At 44.6% G+C, this 7852-nt stretch overlaps 1 long non-coding RNA gene across 1 annotated transcript; it reads left to right on the top strand.

Moving 5' to 3' along the window:
* Positions 1 to 1557: 1557 nt before the first annotated feature.
* LOC120986448 lies at positions 1558 to 6246 on the top strand. The gene is made up of 4 exons (XR_005775686.1): positions 1558 to 1660; positions 1756 to 1837; positions 3962 to 3987; positions 5710 to 6246. It is a non-coding gene; the product is annotated as an uncharacterized LOC120986448 (long non-coding RNA).
* The last annotated feature ends 1606 nt before the right edge of the window (positions 6247 to 7852 follow it).

Genomic DNA, 7852 nt, shown 5'->3' with positions numbered 1-7852 from the left:
CTGTGCGGCCTCCTAGGTAAGTGTGCTTTATAATAGGGTTGAAGCTATACATATGGCGTCATTAAGGGGGCGTTAGTAGTAGTGAGGAGAGTAGGGATTATATTCCAGTGTATGGGGTTTAGTACTATGGATTACAAGTATACTGTGGGGGTTATAGTACTGCATATGGGTTTTAATTACTGAAAGTGATAAATGTAGTGTTATAGTTTAGGGCAGGGATCTCAAAGGCTTCCAGAACAGACCCCAGAATTAATACAGATCTCCAGACTAGATCCCAGGATTAATACAGATCTCCAGACTAGATCCCAGGATTAATACAGATCTCCAGACTAGACCCCAGGATTAATACAAATCCCCAGACCAGACCCCAGGATTAATACAAATCCCCAGACCAGACCCCAGAATTAATACAGATCCCCAGACCCCAGGATTAATATAGATCCCAGACCCTAGAATTAATACAGTTCCCCAGACCCCAGGATTAATACAGATCCCCAGACCCCAGGATTAATACAGATCCCCAGACCCCAGAATTAATACAGATCCCCAGACCCCAGAATTAATACAGATCCCCAGACCCCAGGATTAATACAGATCCCCAGACCAGACCCCAGAATTAATACAGATCTCCAGACTAGATCCCAGGATTAATACAGATCTCCAGACTAGATCCCAGGATTAATACAGATCTCCAGACTAGACCCCAGGATTAATACAAATCCCCAGACCAGACCCCAGGATTAATACAAATCCCCAGACCAGACCCCAGAATTAATACAGATCCCCAGACCCCAGGATTAATATAGATCCCAGACCCTAGAATTAATACAGTTCCCCAGACCCCAGGATTAATACAGATCCCCAGACCCCAGGATTAATACAGTTCCCCAGACCCCAGGATTAATACAGATCCCCAGACCCCAGGATTAATACAGATCCCCAGACCCCAGAATTAATACAGATCCCCAGACCCCAGAATTAATACAGATCCCCAGACCCCAGAATTAATACAGATCCCCAGACCCCAGGATTAATACAGATCCCCAGACCAGACCTCAGAACTAATACAGATCCCCAGACCAGACCTCAGAACTAATACAGATCCCCAGACCAGACCCTAAAATCAATATAGAACCCATAAATCATACATACATCGAGACTAGACCTTCAAATTAATACAGACCCCAGAATTCATATACACCTCCAAACAGACCTACAAATGAATACAGACAGACTCCAGACCCCAGAATAAATGCAGACTGCAGTGCAGCACTGTCCCGGCACCAGTGCTGCACAGTGTCAGACCATGGTGTGCGCCTACGCACTACTTCCTGAAGCTGTACACTGCCAGGACATAGGGCGGCACTGGTACCCACTGAAAAGGACCAGGGAGCGTTTAGTAATGCCAGCACATGCTATATTCCTGCTCCTTGGGCACCTTGCCTCCTGGGCGGCCCATGGGCTGCGTGCTTGAGAGCTCTGGTCTAGGAAATGGGGTTCAGTATTGTGTATTGTGGGGGTTATAGTCTATGGAGTTTAGTACTGGCTATCATAGTTTTATGTCCTGTCTCTGCAGGTGACACCCTGGATTCATCCAATGATACCGTCGAGTTTCGTAGACCTGATCTGGGATTCAAGCTTCCATGGTGGTTTGGATTAGGTAGGCACAGGATTTTTTTCTACTTTCTCTGCTACCTCCACTGCTTCCCTGTATCACCCCAGATAAGGTGTAATTCATGTGTCTCTTCCTTGCAGTTCTGGGGCTGCTCGTCCTCCCCGTCATCATCTATCTGCTCTACAAGTGCTTCCATCCCCGATCCGTCATGGATCAGTTCCTGTAAGTGTCCATAAAGGAGCAGTAGATGGAGACTTACCTGACACCACCCATGTATAAATGACATGAGAGTGGCAGATGTCTCTGTATCAGGGACTATGGGTGACAGCTGGCTATGTATCAGGGACTATGGGTGACAGCTGGCTATGTATCAGGGACTATGGATGACAGCTGGCTATGTATCAGGGACTATGGGTGACAGCTGGCTATGTATCAGGGACTATGGGTGACAGCTGGCTATGTATCAGGGACTATGGGTGACAGCTGGCTATGTATCAGGGACTATGGGTGACAGCTGGCTATGTATCAGGGACTATGGGTGACAGCTGGCTATGTATCAGGGACTATGGGTGACAGCTGGCTATGTATCAGGGACTATGGGTGACAGCTGGCTATGTATCAGGGACTATGAGTGACAGCTGGCTATGTATCAGGGACTATGGGTGACAGCTGGCTATGTATCAGGGACTATGGGTGACAGCTGGCTATGTATCAGGGACTATGGGTGACAGCTGGCTATGTAGCAGGGACTATGGGTGACAGCTGGCTATGTATCAGGGACTATGGATGACAGCTGGCTATGTATCAGGGACTATGGGTGACAGCTGGCTATGTATCAGGGACTATGGGTGACAGCTGGCTATGTATCAGGGACTATGGGTGACAGCTGGCTATGTAGCAGGGACTATGGGTGACAGCTGGCTATGTATCAGGGACTATGGATGACAGCTGGCTATGTATCAGGGACTATGGGTGACAGCTGGCTATGTATCAGGGACTATGGGTGACAGCTGGCTATGTATCAGGGACTATGGGTGACAGCTGGCTATGTAGCAGGGACTATGGGTGACAGCTGGCTATGTATCAGGGACTATGGGTGACAGCTGGCTATGTAGCAGGGACTATGGGTGACAGCTGGCTATGTATCAGGGACTATGGATGACAGCTGGCTATGTATCAGGGACTATGGGTGACAGCTGGCTATGTATCAGGGACTATGGGTGACAGCTGGCTATGTAGCAGGGACTATGGGTGACAGCTGGCTATGTATCACTGACTATGGGTGACAGCTGGCTATGTATCAGGGACTATGGGTGACAGCTGGCTATGTATCAGGGACTATGGGTGACAGCTGGCTATGTATCAGGGACTATGGGTGACAGCTGGCTATGTATCAGGGACTATGGGTGACAGCTGGCTATGTATCAGGGACTATGGGTGACAGCTGGCTATGTAGCAGGGACTATGGGTGACAGCTGGCTATGTATCAGGGACTATGGGTGACAGCTGGCTATGTAGCAGGGACTATGGGTGACAGCTGGCTATGTATCAGGGACTATGGATGACAGCTGGCTATGTATCGTATGTATCAAGGACTGTGATTGAAAAATGGCTATGTATCAAGGACTATGGTTCACTGCGATCTATGTTTCAGGATCTATGAGTGACAGCTGGCTATGTATCTGGGAGTATGTGTGACTGCTGGCTACGTAACAGGGACTATAAATGAGAGCTGTCTACCATATGTATCAGGTACTGTGGGTGACAGCTGTCTATGTATCAGGGACTATGATCATTTATGTATACAGGACTGTGAGTAACAGCCGTCTACCATTATTTAATTCAGGGACTATACTGTTATGGTATCGGTTGGAGAGTGCACACTTTCAGGAGTGTTCCGTGCTATATTGGTCAGAACAGCCATACGGATCCACAAATACACACGTCTTCTCCTGTGATGTCTCACATCATGTTCCTGGCTCTGTTCAGTGATCAGCAAACTGTGGCTCTCAACGTGTTGCAAAGCGTTGTAGCAGGAGACAGCAGGAGTATTTCCTTGCATTTGTCAAGAAAAAAAACAGCAAAACAAATAATGGGATGTAAAATCATGATATATACATATGACAATGATATATACAGACATAAAACATATGATATAGACATAGCCCTGACACAACCTTATGAAAAGTGATCAGGACATCGTTAGATGTTCTTGCATCTTCTCGGCATATTTGTTCTGTGCACCTTCTGTCAGTCTTTGAGGTCTGTGGCTGACCAATAAAGACATTTGTCATTAGCTTCAGAAATTACTGTAATTATAATCAGACATTGTAATCTCTTTTATAGGAAGTCTCAAGGCTTTCACTTAAATGGTGAGCACATACTATTGTACATTTGTGAGGCTTGACTGGGTATAATGGGAAATGGAGCAGTGCAGTACAGGTGTTATACACACAACCATATGGAGAGGTTCAGGGATGAGGAGAAGGAGAAGTTTAGTAATATGGGATGGGGAGAAAGAGAAGTTCCGTAATGAGGGATGAGGAAAAGGAGAGAGTAAGTAATGAGGGATGAGGAGAAGGAGAGGTTTAGTAATGATGGATGAGGAGAAGAATAGGTTAAGTAACGAAGAATGAGGAGAATGAGAGTTTTAGTAATGAGGAAAAGAAGAGGTTTAGTAATGAGGGAGAAGGAGAAGGAGAGGTTTAGTATTGAAGTATAAGGAGAAGGATTATATTAGTAATGAGGGATGAGGGGAAGGAAGGGTTTCGTATTGAGTGATGAGGAGAAAAAGAAGTTTAGTAATGAAGGATGAGGAGGAGAGGTTCAGTAATGAGGGATGAGGAGAAGGAGAGGTTTAGTGATGAGGTATGAGGATAAGGAGAGGTTTAGTTAGGAGGGATGAGGAGAATGAGAGGTTTAGTTTTAAGGTATGAGGAGGAGAGGTTTAATAAGGAGGGATGAGAAGAAGGAGGTATTTAGTATTGAGGAATGAAGAGAAGAAGATGTTTAGTAATGAGGAATGAGGAGAATGAGAGGTTTCGTAAGGAGGGATGAGGAGAAGGAGGTATTTAGTATTTAAGGGATGAGGAGAAGAAGATGTTTAGTAATGAGGGATGAGGAGAAGGAGAGGTTTAGTAAAGAGGAATGAGAATGAGAAAAAGAGGTTTAGTAACAAAGGAGAAGTTTAGTAATGAGGGATGAACAGAAGAAAGGGTTTAGTAATGAGGGATGATGAGGAGAAGAAGAGGTTTAGTAATGAGGGAGGAGGAGAACAAAATGTTTAGCAATGAGGAAGAGGTTTAGTATTGAAGTATGAGGAGAAGGAGAGATTTAATGAGGGAACAAAAGGTTTAGTAATGAGGGATGAGGAGAAGGAGAGGTTTAGAACAGAGGAAAGAGGAGAAGGAGAGGGTTAGAAATGAGGGATGGGAGAAGAAGAGGTTTAGTAATGAGGGATTAGGAGAAGGAGAGGTTTAGAACAGAGGAGAAGGAGAGGGTTAGTAACGAGGGATGAGGAGAAATAGAGGTTTAGTAATGAAGGATGAGGAGAAGGAGAGGCGCAGTAATGTGGGATGAGAATAACAAAAGGTTTAGGAATGAGGATAAGAAGAGGTTTAGTAATGAAGGATGAGGATAAGGAGAGATTTAGTAATGAGGGATGAGAAGAAGAGGTTTAGGGATGATTAGGAGAGGTTTAGTAAGGAGGAATGAGGAGAAGTAGAGGTTTATCAATGAAGGATGAGGAGAAGGAGAGGTGCAGTAATGGGGGATGAGGAGAGCAAGAGCTTTAGTAATGAAGAAGAGGTTTGGTATTGAAGTATGGGGAGAAGGAGAGGTTTAGAATGAAAAGAAGATGTTTAGAATTGAAGTATGAGGAGAAGGAGAGATTTAGTAACAAACAATGAGGTGAAGAAGAGGTTTAGTATTGAAGTATGAGGAGCAGAGGTGTATTAATGAGAGATGAGGAGAAAAAGAGGTTTAGTAATGAGGGAGGAGGAAAAGAAGAGTTTTAGTAATGAGGGATGCGGGGAAGGAGAGGTTTAGTGGCAATCATTTGACGACATAACGATTCCTCTTTTATCTCATTGCAGGCTGATTATATGCCTAGTTTCTACAAGTGTCCTGTTTGTATCAACATCAAGAATACAACGTTGGATCACAGAGAAAAAGTCAAGTTATTAAATTTTCTTTTCAGCCATTAAATAGTTTTATCTGTTTCTGGGAAAGCTGAAAAATCAATATTCTGGCTCCACAAAACCACATTTAGAGTGGGCACGGGGCTTACTGCATCCTGTGTGACTGCAACATAGAATGAATATGCAGTTAGCACCTATGCTCCCTCTAGTCAGGAAACCAAATCCAACACTCTGGGGACTTCAAATAAAACTTCCTCTTTATTGTAGAAAAATTAAAAACAGTCTGAACCGCAATCCAGTAGCAGCATAACTTAGCGTATTCGTTTCAGGTATACAAACCGCTGCCGATCAGCTGTATGAGGAGATAGCGCACGCAGTGCATACGTGCTGTCTCCCTTTTCTCTTCCTGTTTACCGCTGCTTTGCCATAGACAAAAGGGCATCTGTCAGCAGGTTTGTACCTATGACACTGGCCCGACCTGTTACATGTGCACTTGGCAGCTGAAGGCATCTGTGTTGGCCCCATGTTCAAATGTGCCCGCATTGCTGAGAAAAATTAAGTTTTAATATATGCAAATGAGCCTCTAGGAGCAACGGGGGCGTTACCATTACACCTAGAGGCTCTGCTCTCTCTGCAACTGTCGCGTCCTCTGCATTTTGAATGACAGGGCCCAACATTAGGATCTTTTCACTGCCTGGTACTGTCAATCAAAGTGCAGAGGACGCAGAAGTTGCAGGGAGAGCAGAGCCTCTAGGACTAATGGCAGCGTGCCCCTTGCTCCTACAGGCTTATTTGCATATATTAAAACATTTTTTTTCAGCAATGCAGACACATATGAACAGGGGTGGCATCTAATATAAGGGTCTGAGCAGCTGATATGGGGAGTCTAAGCATCCCATATGGGGGGGTCTTAGCAACTGATATGGGGGTCTGTCTGAGCATATAGGGGACCTAGCTTCTCATATAGGGGCCTAAATGACTATCTGATATTGGGGGGCCTAAGCATCTAATATGGGGGGGGGGGGGGGGCTGATCATCTGATATGGGGGGTCTGAGCATCTAATGGCACAAAACAAAGGTCTAAGATGTCCCATGAAAAATATCAAACACATGTAGGTTGGCTCAGAAATAGATTAGTTATTTGCAGTTAGATAGGCCCATCTAAAAAATTGGCCTGATAAGGAAGGGGGATAAACACTCTGGTAATGAAGCGGTTAACATTGACAGCCAATTTTGCATGGGAAAGTATTTCTTTCCTGGACAGAGAACTTAGTGATTGCAATAATAGGGTCCAGGTTGAACCATGTAGGAAGGAAACATCAGAGAACCCAGTTCTTTTGGTGAGCTCATCCCAACCTAGGCATGTTACCGACAACGCTCCTTATGGTGAATGGGTTCTTCTAAGAAGGAACTCTTCCTGTAAGGAAGTTTTTTTTCCAGGGAGTCCTCTGCTTTATATTTAACAGGTCACCAGCCTGAGGTTATTCTTGTAAAATTTTAAATGCTGCATCTCGCAGGCAGGCTCTCCGGACAGGGAGGATTTAATCAAGGATATCTTTCTAGATGTGTCCAACCATTTCTTTCTTATAGTTACAAATGTGGCCACAAAAAATGCGAAACCTGTAAATCATTACAATATTTGTACCATGAGATTGTTCTTTCATTAGTGTGGTGTGTATGGGGTTAAACTGCCACGTGTATTCAACCCACCAGTTCCTTGGGGGGAAACTACAAATGGTATTTTAGGGGGGAACAGTCATTCATTAACATGCTATGACTAAGGATTTGTATATCCAAAACGCGTCAAGCTAACTTGATTAACTATTGGATTCGTGTTTAGACTGTTTTTAAATTTTATACAATAAAGAGGAAGTTTTACTTGAAGTCCCCGGATGGATTTGGTTTCCTGAATTTTCTGCTGATCTTCTGATGTCCATGCACTTGTGCAACCGCGCTTCATCATGGTGAGCTGGTTCACCGCCTTTGTTAAGCCCCCTCAAGTGGTGGCTCTAGGTAACCAACAGGTCATTGTTACAGGCAGTGGTTATGGATCCATTACGCCAACCAACCGGTTTCACTTTGGGCTACACCTAAGGGC

The sequence above is a fragment of the Bufo bufo genome, chromosome 1 (genome assembly GCF_905171765.1).
Source record: "Bufo bufo chromosome 1, aBufBuf1.1, whole genome shotgun sequence".
Lineage (NCBI taxonomy): Eukaryota > Metazoa > Chordata > Amphibia > Anura > Bufonidae > Bufo > Bufo bufo.
Note: the sequence above shows the minus strand (reverse complement) of the source record. Positions and strands in the feature narration are given on the sequence as shown.